General features: G+C 38.6%; 1 pseudogene; it reads right to left on the minus strand.

Moving 5' to 3' along the window:
• Window positions 1-978: 978 nt before the first annotated feature.
• On the minus strand, window positions 979-5,268 carry LOC110941679 (annotated as a pseudogene).
• Window positions 5,269-14,880: the final 9,612 nt, after the last annotated feature.

The following is a 14,880-nucleotide window of genomic DNA, read 5'->3' on the forward strand; positions in this document are numbered from 1 at the left end:
TCATACACTAGCGGTAAGACCCGTGTGCAAACACGGGTGGTTTTTAGAAAACCATGCATAACACATTTTATTAAATAATGAATGATTATACATTTTATAAGTTTAATTAAAAATTAAAACTCCAAATCCTATAAGTAATATGATACTTAAGCCAACGAAAAAAATCATAAAGTCAAAGGTTTTTGCAACTGAAGGCCACCATGCTCAATATGTTCGGAAATAATTAGATAATTCAGCACTGCCACCTAAAACTGGGCTCGGCTCGGCAACTTGAGATTTTCTCCGTTCAACAACTTGACCAGTAATGTGATTCTCCTCCACATGTACACTTTCAATCACCGTAGATAAAAAGATCTAACCAATTAACAATACTGAGTAACAACCTTGGTTTCAAAAAGCGAGAGGTGTACATAAGCGATAGGGTCTAAACCAAGGCATGAAACACCAACTGAAAAGCGCCATAACAATATACAAAGACTTAGGTGTTACTTGTTCACTTTGAAAAAAATATCACATAAAGTAAAAGCAGCCAATTAAAAAGCACACCTATGCACCCTTTCATGTCCATTATAATTCTAGCCTATATAGTTATATCTGTAACTTGAGCTTTTTTTCATTTTTCTTGTAAAATATGTTTCTTAACGTTAATCTCATAGATCGTATGCAAATAATTGTATCCTAACTCAATAAAAATATTGTTTAGTATGATAGTAGTTTATTTTAATAAGTAGGCTAAAACATACTGATTAAGAAAATAGTTATTAGATTATTTTGGACATCTCAAAATTATGGTCATCGAGGAGGATAATGCATTGAATTAGCTTGTAAGTGGTATTAAAAAGAAGTAAAGATGCTTTTAAATAAAATATAGTCAAAGAGTGGTATTTTAGTCACCTGGCAAGTGATTCAAAACCTCATAAAATCCCAACAAAAATATGATATTTACCTTCTTTCGAAATTTATACCATTTATTTGACATTTTCTAGAGATTCTGTATCATGTTTACCAAAATCTCAAGGATCTAAACCCTTCATAGTATAAAAGTTTGAACCACAGTACACTTCAAAATTTGAATAAAAAGTTAGAAATACATGAGGGAAAAGACAGAATATTTTGTATTTCTTTGCCATATCATCATCTTCCTCACTAACAACATCATCAAACTATGTTACCGATTCCTTGTCAGAGAAAATAACAGATCAAATGATATCACAGATCTAAAACAAAACACTAACAATCAGACGTAAAATAGTATATATCTAAATCAATCGAACAACTAATAAATCAAACAACTAATAGATCAAGCACTATTGCATATATAAGACGGAAACCTAAATATAATGTGAAAAACAAAAAAAATGACATTGAAATACCTCAATCATTGTGTGCTCATTAGATTAAACCAGACAGATGGAATTGCCACAGATGACACACCCATTCACCTTTCCCCAATCTTTGCCATAAAATCGCTACCCTCATCCTCAAAACATGCTTATCAGATCCAAATTAGGTAGAGAACCACTGTCACCATACTCATTTAGTTGACTAATCCGTTCTAACCTTTGTTGACTAACCATTTTAACCTCTGTTGACTAACCCTTTTTAACCTTTGTTGACTAACCCTTTTAACCTTTGTTGACTAACCCTCTTTTAACCTCTGTTGACTAATTCGTACTAACCTCTGTTGACTAACCATTTTAGCATCTGTTGACTAACCCCTTTTTAACCTTTGTTGCCTAACCCCCTTACCTCTGTTGACTAACCCTCTTTTAACCTCTGTTGACTAATCCGGTGTTGACTAACCATTTTAACCTCTGTTAACTAACCCCCTTTTAACCTTTTTCGGCTAACCCTTTTAACCTCTGTTGACTAACCCTCATTTAACCTCTGTTGACTATTCCGTTCTAACCTCTGTTGACTAACCCTTTTAACCTCTATTGACTAACCCTTTTTTAACCCCTCTTGACTAACCCTATTTTAACCTTTGTTGACTAATCCATTCTAACCTCTGTTGACTAACCCTTTTAACCTCTATTGACTAACCCCTTTTAACCTCTATTGACTAACCCTTTTAACCTCTGTTGACTAACCCTCTTTTAACCTCTGTTGACTAATCCGTTCTAACCTTTATTGACTAACCCTTTTAACCACTGTTGACTAACCACATTTTAACCTTTGTTGACTAACCCTTTTAACCTCTGTTGACTAACCCTCGTTTAACCTCTGTTGACTAACAGGATCCACACGTTTAATTTGACGTAAAAATATCAAACTAATAAACATACCTAAATAAGAACTGAAGTTACTAATTTCTACTCTTCACCACATCGTTACTTTGTGATCCCTAACTAAGAACTGGTCTCAACATTCAGCAGATGATGTCTTGACTCATATATGATAAAGCCTTTCAATTTCCTTCATATTTGACCTTTTCATGAAAAACTGTTAGGATATAATAACTAATTTAAAAGATGACAAGACTACTCTATGTATATCAAATTGAGATATGATAATTAACATGTTTGACTTTCTAAAAGTCAAAAGTTCAAAATTTACCAAGAATAAAGGGGCAGGCCTTCCAGGTACCTGTTATGCCAATCATTCACAACACTCGTTTCCTATTAAAAAAATGAATAACTCAGTTTTTGACTTTTAAGAGTCAAATGAGTTGCTTTTTAACTTCAAAATTGACATTAAATAACTCGTCACAAAAAAAAATTGATTATTAGTAACCATTGTAACAAAACTGTTAGGATATAATAACTAATTTAAAAGATGAAAAACTACTCTATGTGCATCAAATTGAGATAAGAGAATTAACATGTTTGACTTTCTAAAAGTCAAAAATTCAGAATTTACCAAGAATAAAAGGGCAGGCCTTCTAAGTATCTGTAGTGTTCCTGTTAGGAGGGTTGTTTTTGTAATCAACAATTCCATCTTTAGTGTATATATCTTCTTCCGTATCAACCTTGGTTGTGGTATTTACAATTCTGCCATTATACCATCAATTGCTGCAGAAAAATAATTAATTAATAAAAATAAAATTAATAAATGCTGCACATTTAACATTTATGGAGAATTATTACAAGAATTAGCAACTAAATTTCAAAGAATGAATCTTTCATAAAAAAACAGTAAAAATATCAATCTTGAATTTTGATTTATAGTTTGTGTAAAACATTTGACTAAAGATTAACAACCATTCATGTGTATTTAACCAAAGATTCCAAAATATTTAAGATAACATCCACTGTGACATGTGGCTGAATCCAAAACTTACCCATGGATGTAAATTCTCAACATAATCAAGGCCAACATGTTCAATGATCTCAGGTTCCTTCATCTTCATGAGTGCAAAGAGTTTAGATTCGAAATAAAGACAAAAACTTGTATGAACGTACCTGAAAATTCCAGTATCTCATGAAAGCCTTTGATCCATCTTGTCTCAGTGTGTAATAGTTGCACATGAGTTGTTTCAAATCAAGAAGATAAACGTAAGGTTGACCTAAGTTGATCGGATACGTAAACTCAACAAACCTAATCTTGCATATTATTAATGATTAAGAATATAGATTAAACCTGGTGGTCAAGACCAAGGTCAACCATCCACCATGAACAGTTCTTCCCATCCTCAATACGGGGCCCAGCAAAAGACGCACTCTGTTACAAATTAACTATAATTAATTAAAGATCGATTATACAATTAGATTAAAATTATGTATAACTGTAATTATGTCATACCTAGTAAGTCCTTGAGGCCAAGACTTTAGGATCTGTGTATCTTGAAATAGGATTGCTAGCCATGATGCTAGTTTTCTGAAGGACATAAAAATCAATTTTTTTCTTATCTTTCCTTATTCTATATTTTTATTAATTATAATTAAAGGAAAAATATACCTTGGCTAAAACAGGATTAACCCATTGGTGTTTACCATATGATGTGCCTGCATAATACGGAACTCCATTGTTATCGCCATCGCGTATGTATTGAAGCTCCTTAAAACTTGATTGCCTATGTTGAAACCTTAAAATAAGAAATTAATGGTTACAAAAGTTTATATTACTATCATCATATGCAATTAATTATCATATATATGCACATATATGTTATAAAGACAAATTGCGTTTTTACTTTTGAACATACTTTGGATGACTTCCTGAAGTTGGGAAACCCGCTTCCAAGAACGTGATTGCCTCTTTCACCTGATAAAATATAAAAAAAATTAAAGACCTCAATCGTTGCAATATTATTAGGTGGGGGCAAGTTCATCTCTTTATGTTGATTTGGGTCACATCTTACTGACGACGAGTCAACCAAGTAAAAGAATCAAAAGGTTTAAAAGTAGTGCAAAGTATAGTCAACTATTTGGATTCATATTTCACATACTACTAATGACTACGAAATTCTAAAAAATATTCTGACATGTTACGCAACACACTTGACCCGCACATTTTGCCATCTATAATATGCAACCAAAGCTGTATATAACACATGATCTGCAACTCACCAAATGATAAAAAAAGTAGGAATTTTCAAGCTTAGATTTGCAGCACACACACTGTGACATGTGGCTGAATCCAAAACTTACCCATGGATGTAAGTTCTCAACATAATCAAGGCCAACATGTTCAATTATCTCAGGTTCCTTCATCTTCATAGCTTGAGGCATCCAATTAACGCCTGATGGGAAGCTAGTGTCAACTAATGTAAGAAGCATGCTCTATTTAGTTACATACAAAATCACAATTTTATGAAACAATAGTGAAATTCTATAAAACATTTTAGCAAACAACTGGTGGGCATTCTAGAAAGATGTCGATTTACTCACCTGACAATGGCGCCTTTTTTAGATTGGAATGAAATGAGATCAAGAGAACATTTATCGAGATGGAGTAAATCTTCAGCTTACCCATAAAGGAAAAGACTTTGAGCAACCTAGATTTCAAACACTCTTAAAGAATAACAATGTTAAAAGGGCGATGAAACCCTAAAATGTACAGAGATTAAGTACAATAATCAGTAAGTTAAGTGCAACAATCGGTTCTTACCTGAGATGCAACCGATCTAGCCATGCACATTGAAGATGTCGAACAGAGCAAGAAGATGAAGCAGGAGATGATAAGATTAGGAGCCAGGGTAAGGAGGTGGAGGGATTTAAGCTACAGATTGTAACAACGGGTGATGATATCAGTTCCGAATATGGATGTTAAATGCTCCGCTATTTTTGTTTCGAGAGAGAGTAATTGATTGAATAGAGAGAGAGAGAGATTAATTGATTGAAGAAGAGGGTATGCTATATATCTATATGGTTTGAATTTTGAATTTGGAGCCAGAATTTTGAATTTTGAATCTTGCCAGATGTTTGAATTTTGAATGAAGGGCAGATGTTTGAATCATGAATGAAGAGCAGATGTTTAAATATTGGATAGAGGGCAGATGTTTGACTTTTGAATCAAGGGCAGATGTTTGAATTTTAAATGTATTTTAAATTAAACTTTATGATGTAATAATGACATAAGAAAAGCCTTGTTGGGCAGCCTCAATGGCTGCCACCTCAGCTTTTCTTATGTTATTTGGTTTTCTCCTTTTATAGAAAGTACTAGCGGTAAGACCCGTGTGCAAACACGGGTCGTTTCTTAGAAACCATGCATAGCACATATTGATAGAGAGTAAAAAAATAATTAGTGCAGACTTATAAAATTGATATACACTAATGGTCAATAGGTTTATTCAACAGCAATTCCATTATGTTGATAGCAAACCACTGTTGTCTATTAACTGTTAAAAACTTCTGTTGCTTTCCAACAGACTTTCCTAAAAACTGTCATCCATTATGTCCAACAGAACTTGCTAGATGGATAGATAGTAAGTATCAAATGTTAGAAAACCATGCATAACACAGATTGATAGAACATATGGATATGTGTATAGATATTGTGTCAAAACGTGTTATCTATTATAACTAAAAGACAACTATAAATATGCATCATCAGTTAATATAGAAAATACATATGAGTATTTCCATTGTCCTATTCACAAAAAAAGTAGCACCCACCCATTGACAATGAAAGCTGTTTATAGACATAACTACATATAGAACATGTCTAAGAAGCAAAATTAGTACCACCGATGAACCAAATATACAATCACGACATGAAACTAAGAGGACTTAATCTTTGTCACGGTATGCACAACTTTTTTTAACTTCAACAATTGAGTAGACTTGTGAAACTCTAACGAAAGTTCATCACCAAAAGCAATATTGCAAGATCTCATATAGAAGACCATCCAACAACAGCGTAGTTGAATCCAGTATTGGTTTTTTGAGATGTTGTAAACAGTTCCTTGACTTCACATTTGAGATTCTGGATCTTGATAGGCTTAGGATTATCAGTATGCAGATCCAACACAGAAGATACATCTGATGGCAGATGCTAAAAAACAGAAAATTGAATAGTGTATTTTATAAAATATTGATATATAACTGAAATTGTTGAAATAACGAAACAATTCAACGACTGCAAAAGCTTACAAGTCTATCTTCAGCATGTAGTTTGGTGAAGAGTAACACTGATTCTGAAGTGGATTATACTAAATGAACCTTTCGAACTTTACACGGTCTATCAACAACTATCCTCTACAATTGTCTTGCCACGAAGTTTGTGCATCTTATCCACCTAAGTAAACTAATTTAGCATATAACAACACTAAATTCTTGAAATTTTATAACTTTCTTTATCAACATAAACTATCTTCTCAACTCAACTTTGAAGTTTAAGACTCAATCATACAGAAGAATATCAATATATTGAGACAATAATAAAATAGACAGTATAAAACTCATAAACACTTACATTAGATACAACACTTGTAGAGGCACAAATGTCACGAACAGGAAAATCTTTAGACTGTAGTTGAGGATCCTTAACATCATCAGCTATTTTTACAGAATGATCTTCAGGCTACAACAAAATTTAAAAAACCTTCTTATACTTATTATACAATAAAATATATGCGTAGAAAATTATAAATTTACAGCATTTTTAACTTCTGACTCGTCAACCAGACGCACAATCTTTGAATCAAATAGCCCATCATCAGCAAACTATATTTATAAGAAGAATCATATATAAGAAACCATATTTTAAATCATAATAACATATAAATATTACATGTGTATATATTCATTAAAAATATCCTCAAAACTCGTAAACTGCTTATAATTACCAACCGAAGCTCCAGTATCCTCATCATCCAAAGCAACTTCCCTGGAATCCAGAAGCTGTTTGTGTTTATCACCGACATGTTATCAAACAATGTATTTTATTGACGAGGTATGGTACTGGACCCGACCCGAACGGTCGGACTTTCCTGCTATTTATCACTTTTATATTAATTATATATTATTATTGCGTACTAACCCGCGAAGCCCAGCGCGTTGTAGTTTATACTACACTAGGCTGTGGGCTCGTAGAGACAACCCCTAACTGGGCCTGGCCCATTGAGGTTAGGGTTTTCCCATATCTCCTATTTAAGAAGGTCTCCACCTCCTTATTAGGGCATGCAATATGGGGCAAATACTTTTGTAGCTGGAAATAGAGGATTCTTCCTCTACTGGCCGTCTCTACATTGCCCACGTTTTTCTCTCCTTGTTTGCAGGTCTAGGATGGATCAGAATAGACGAGGTGTAGCCGTTCATCATCGTAGAAGTTCTGACCCGCTCAGGTTCATGCTTCTTCATTGGCGCCATCCGTGGGACTGGTAACAATCTCATCTCGTTTTTCCACTCGATCTTCAGACTTGTGCTTTTCATACAAGGTATTCTTGATCTTAAACTTTGGATCAGTGTCGGTGGAACTCAAAAAGTTACCTTTGGGTAAGCACGACCTGTAGATCCAAAAATCCACATATGCTATACGAAGTCTTTTCATTAAAACCACTCAGAATTTATCACAAATCTAACAGAACTGTGAGCAAAATTTTTTACATAATCCCAAAATCTTTTGAAGTTTGGGATTGAATATTACATGGGGGGCCCAAACATAAATTTTATTGGATTTATTGTCTTATAAACTTCATGCTAACTTCATTGTTTTGGTTAGTATATTATTTTCCATGATGATACGCATGTTTCCGCCGTAGTCATGCAATTAACTCCAAGCGGGCAGACGTCTTTTATCTACCTACGCCGCTTCGGAGTACAACTTAATCATCCCTCCGTTTATGGCCGATACTTTTGTTTATCATGCCGTGTTCGGCAAACACATTTATTCAACCCGTTAGCTTTGACGGGAGCCTTTTGTCCATACACACAGTCTTTAGCGGAAGTCTTAATTCTACCCGCCAATCCAGCGGGCGTCTTTGTTCACTCACGCGGCGGGCACTGTCGTTGCTCACGCCATACCCGACGAACACCATTCCCAATCGCCATGTTAGGCCGACGAATCTTTTTACCCAATCGCCACCTAGGCCATTGAATTTCCTTAGGTGGGCAAATTTAGCCATGCCACCACTGTTACTTGCATATTGTTTGCTAAAGCCGCCATCCGCCTATATCGGATACCCGCCGTCAATGGCAGACAACTCGTTCACGCCGTTGCGCATATTGGCCACCCGCCGTCATCAGCGGATATCTCTTCCATGTCGTCGCGCACATCAAATGCTCGCCGTCAAGGGCAGACACCCGTTCGCGCCGTCGCGCATATCGGCCACCCCGCCGTCATTAGTGGACAACTCTCTCACGTGATCGCGCAAATACAACTCCTGTCATCGTGCATAACCCAAAATGATTCACTACGCCTTGCGCCGGATTCGAGCCCGCTCCAGCTTGTCTCCGCCATGGTGTTACGTTGGACTTCTTTCGGACGCGGGACGCCGCACCAGATAAGTATCCCGGCAACGCGCATGCCTCCTTTTGTCTCAATCTTTGAACCTGTAATAAAAGGTATGTGCTCTTACAAATTCGATTTCGGGTTTTCAGCGTGAAGTAGTACAGGATAAGATTTATATGTTGCATTAAAGCCAAAGCATATTAAACTCTTATGATTTTATTTCTCTATACCATACGTTACCCATCCATTAAACACATATGCTATCATTTCACACCAACTTACAAAAACCACCCTTATAAAAAGGGTGAATTATGGTACAACCCCTCTTTTTAAATAGTTTACTTATCTTGAGAAACTATTAAAAAGGGGTTAATATATATATATATATATATATATATTAATTATATTATGGATGTATTGGGTATGTTGAAGATCCCATGTAAACCTCAAAATGCGACTTGTTCCTGGGCTTCACTCCTGGCTCAAAGTATTTTCGCCGGCTTCGCTTCCGGCGGACGTCTTTTATTACCCCGCCACGTATGGCGGGTGCTTTTTCTTTTCCATACCACCTCCGGCGAAAGCCTTTGACCATAGTGCGCAAAACGCCACCTGGGGCGGATAAGGTATGCCGCCACCACGTGATCCGGCGGGTGACTTGCGAAGATCTTAAATAACGGGTACAACTCCATTTGTCACTCGGTTTGTTGTGCCATCCGTAACTCGCCTATCCTAGTGTTGTGGTGAAGCGGCACACTCTCCTTCACGCGGCTAGCATTCGCGCATCAGCACTCTTGCTTTCGTGCCCCTGCTTTGACCGGCCCTCGCGCCACTCGCCTTACGCCGACCGGCCTTTGCGCCATCTACCTTTATACCAACTTGTATCCACATACGCATCACAGACCCTCGCGCCACTCACCTTCTATTATTCCATCTATTTAAAGCAGACTATCTACCTTGTATACCAACCTTTATTTGTCGCGCCACCCCTAGAGGACCATTTTCATTCTACCCGCCAGCTCGGCGGACTTTTTCGCTCACTCCCACCATCTCCAGCGGGATGCCATCACGCTCCGCCTATCTCCGGCAGGTGATTGTTTCGGTAACGCCATTACCGCACCCTGAACACATAACATAGAACAGACCCCGCCACTTGCACAGCGGGCCAGGCCTCCTTCACCCTTCGCATACGATGTGCCAGCAGACACACCTCCGTCACTGTGCGCAGCGGGCCACGCCACCGCCACCGCGCATTATTTTCATGTTAAATATTAATGATTCACCTCCTTGTACATATGCTTACGCCTCTGGGTATTTTCTAGTCACACACCTTTTGGCTATTGACGTAATTTAATGATAAGCCCCAGAGTTAGTATTTATCTAAAATATATATATGATTCTCTCGAACCTCTGTGATTCTTAGTTGCATAAGCAGAGTTTATGCTAAAGATATATGTATGACTTGACTTCATACAATATTGATATAGGGATGATAAATTGGTGAAAGGGTGACAAATGCTAGTGTACAAGTAATAGTGCACATCGTACAAACATGTAGTGCACGACTGCAACACATGTATATACACATATCATATACGCTTATTTCATGTATATAGTGTGTGAAACCTAAACTTCAAGAATGTATCTGGCCTGCCGTCTCTAGCGGATAGTTTTCAGGATTACGCCAACTCCGACGATAACTTTCTTTGCCGCACCATTGCCGGCGCGCACTTCTTTTGCCATTTTTGGTCTGATATTCCCCTTTCAAGCATTGGTTGAAACTCGAAACGCCTCACTACATGGCACTCTTCAGCGTGATTCGTTGTTTAGCCAATACACTCTTGGACACATCTTACCGGTTGGATCGCATGGTCGTTCTTTCCCACGCAGCTACCGGCGGAAGCTTTTGTTCACCCCGGAACATTTCAAACGGACGTTTTTCCAACTACGCCGCTTCCTGCCGATACTTAATAACTCCGCCACCTATGGCGGATGTTTCGGTTCACCACATTGCCCCTGGCGAACATTTTTACACACTCCGCCACCTCCGGCGGATACTCTCGGCCCACTCGCGCCTCTAGCGGGAGCTTTCATTCTACCCCCCACTTTAGCGGAATTTTTTTTCGTGGTCGTCCCACCGTCTCTGGCGGATACTTTCCTTGCTCGCGCCATCTTCGGTGAGCACTGTCCTAATTCACGCCTTTAGTCGCGCTTATAAACTCATGTTACTATACAACAAAACACGAGGGTAAATGTTGGAAATTCTCAGCTGTAATGCATAGAGATATACCTTCCAACCTTCTTGTCTATTATTATAAATAGGGTTGTGGCGCATTTAGTCACGCCACCGCTGTAGCGCCTACGTCGCCACTCATCCACCCGTGTATGTCGCACATACACCAGCGTGTTGCTTTAGCTCATGTTACTAGAGCTTTTGATGGAACCAGGTCACTTATAATGGTTCAATACTTTCCTCTTTATACTACACCACATTTTACATGTGCCAAGGCCTTATAGCACGAGATCGTACAACTGCTATTGCACCACTTTCAAACATATATGAGCATGTATTCATTTAACTAAGACTAGGGGATGTCGGGTAACCTCCCCAATATCCGCATCATCTCCACATCATGGACATGCATTTACGTTAACTAACATGAGCTGGTACTTTAAATTTGGTGGCATAGATAACCTGTACCATTAAAAAGAGCATACGTAAATTTTCTTCAAAATGATCGAAACTACATAAATATTATCGTCGTAGTATAATACCGCCATGGGCAAGATATGTTAAAAACAACCAAGCTCGATCATTTCGACTTGTACATAAAATAGTCCTTGTCTAAGTAGGACGTGTTTTGGAAAACCTTATGTATACATACAAATAATGCAATTTTCTACTTTGTTATTTCAATGCTACTAATGTTTATTTAAGTAGCAATAGGCTGGGAGACTAGCACGACAGGATAACCACTCACGCCCCAACTACAACTAAGTTTTGAATGCGGGCACTTAGTAAAACCGAGTGGCACATCGGTAGGAATAGACATCCTCAAGCTAGACGGTTTTCCTGATAATGTTCTCACCGTCTCCAACATGACACATCGAGCACATGACGCCCCTCCTAACATTATCTAGCAACAGTGAAACAATGGAAGGGGACGGTGTAACACTACAAACACTACAGAACGTAGTCACCAAGACCAAAGGCCTTGGTTCGCGCATTCGATTTACACACCTGAAAACCCTTCTCCAACAACGATATCGGTTGGACAACTTCTTGTCAAATTTTCTTACTTGTAGGTTGGTCCTTGTCACCATTTACGCCTTCACTAAGCTATACTTTGGTAAGGATATACCTAAGCTGGAGTTCATGCTACGCAATTCCAGGTACAATTCTTTTTTATTGTTTATTTAGTGGCGCAACGCACCTCATTTGTTCAAATGTGCCTCGCATCTCATTGCATGCCCTTGGTTCACTTGACTATATACATATATCTCTATATGATGGTCCGTATATACTGCATGTTTACTTGCCGATTTCTTTTTAGTACCTATCAAGTTCAAACCTACTAACATACTTTAGAAGCATTGAACTGGGGGACTAGCAGGGTATAGCTCTATTACGCCTTAAAAGTGACCAGTTTTCCTCATGCTGCCCATTAAGGTGATATCCACTACACATTAACCCGCATCGGCTCTTATATAATGTGGATGTTTCAATACGCCAGGCAATATTTATACTTCTCATATCATCTGGCCTACAACTATACCACTTGACACAACATATGCAATTTGGTAGTCAAGACAAACGCACGACAAAACCAATATACTTGATCATCCGAATAAGTTTTCCACATGCTATGCGACAGGAAAAATACTTATTCGGATATGTATTCTCCACGCCAATACGCGACAGGGATAACAGAAAACCCTCACGCCATAGTCGGCGAGGTAGTTTAAACAGACACACCACCTACTATAAGCATTCCACACGCCACTGCGCGTCCTGGAAAAGCACGTAGTGGCCTACATAAAGTGCTCATTCACGCCTAACGCGTATAAAGAATTTTATTATCTCAATGAGTGTTCACTCACGCCAAGCGCGTAGAAAGCACTTTATTGTTCAAGTGTTCATTAACGCCACGCGGGTTATAAAGCACTTTCTGATATCAACAAATGTTCATATAAACATTTGTAAACACAACATACCACCGCATTTAAACTGCATATTACGATACAAAATATTACCACCGCATTTAACGGCACATAACGGTAAAAAAGCATCCTTGACACGGAATATTTTTCATATATAAGTCAAAGGGTCAAATTATACAGCGCTAAGAGAGGGCATCTGGGTAATAGATGTATCCAACCACTACTATTCCAGTGGGTATCTTGGTAATAGATGCACAACCACTGATGAAAAACCAAGTACTTGTCCCACAATTATAAAAACATTGTGCGGAACACAAATAACGCTCTAAGCACCCTTCCGAGGTCACTGAGCATAGCAAGCACTTCTGCAGGGGTGCATTGTATATCATTCTCTCCGACTGTAATGATAATTGCTATAACCGGATCATCAATAACAACGACTCGTACAACCACCAGCGGTTTCACATTCGCCTAAGGTGGCATAACATCTGCATGTGCATCTATGACCACTAATGGTTGCACATTACGACAGCGGAGACCCCAATGACACGGACGCGTGGTAGGGACCTTCGTCACATCAACATCAACTATTTCAATGAGTTGAACGCCGTCAGCGCACCATATGGTAACCAACAAAAGTCACACCACAGGGTGAATATTTTACAGTAGCCTACATGACTATGGGCGCGCCGCTAAAGCAGGGCCACACCTGCAAAAATCATCCAAAGGCGAGGCATTTAACCGCCAAAACTCAGCCTGTTCCAAGACTCATGCATGAGACAGCACACGGGGATCGGCCCTACGCATCGGGCCTTCTCTCATTTTGGTGCTAGTAAGAAAGACCGTAGATGAATTAGGAAAGAGGCAACCGCATACGCGCAATCAGCCTGTTCCAAGACTCATGGCAATGCACCAGTACAAATGGCAACTGTCTATAACCAATCAGCGTGCGTCAGGTTTACCCAACCAATTTCCACGATGAACAATGGTATGCTATTCATTGCTCCATTATCTCTACTCACAGCCAATGACAACCACAACAAACGTGGCCAACAACTTTCTCGCACTCGGACGACATGTAAGCCTAAAACTAGTGATCTTCACTCCCAAGCTCCTAATAAGTCTAAGTGCTCCTCCCACGCTTGCACGCGGGAGCAACACTAGACTAGGGGACATGACGAGGTATGGTACTGGACCCGACCCGAACGGTCGGACTTTCCTGCTATTTATCACTTTTATATTAATTATATATTATTATTGCGTACTAACCCGCGAAGCCCAGCGCGTTGTAGTTTATACTACACTAGGTTGTGGGCTCGTAGAGACAACCCCTAACTGGGCCTGGCCCATTGAGGTTAGGGTTTTCCCATATCTCATATTTAAGAAGGTCTCCACCTCCTTATTAGGGCATGCAATATGGGGCAAATACTTTTGTAGCTGGAAATAGAGGATTCTTCCTCTACCGGCCGTCTCTACATTGCCCACGTTTTTCTCTCCTTGTTTGCAGGTCTAGGATGAATCAGAATAGACGAGGTGTAGCCGTTCATCATCGTAGAAGTTCCGACCCGCTCAGGTTCATGCTTCTTCATTAATCATCAAGATTTTATACCGCAGCCAATAAATCAAACCCATCATCTCCATAAACTGAATCATCCTAAACAACTTTATCAACTTTCTTGAAGGAAACCTCAGTTCCAGTCTCGGAATGGAAAATGGAAAGCTCAAACGTTTTAGATGCAATCATGGTGAAAACCAACCAAGATTCAACTGCTATGGGAACTTCTTCAATCAATTTTAACCATCCATCAGTAAATCCGCATCCATCAGTCCATCCTTTCATCATCACATTCGAAAACCTTTCGCCAACATAGATAGTTGCCATCCCATACT

The sequence above is a fragment of the Helianthus annuus genome, chromosome 4, assembly GCF_002127325.2.
Source record: "Helianthus annuus cultivar XRQ/B chromosome 4, HanXRQr2.0-SUNRISE, whole genome shotgun sequence".
Lineage (NCBI taxonomy): Eukaryota > Viridiplantae > Streptophyta > Magnoliopsida > Asterales > Asteraceae > Helianthus > Helianthus annuus.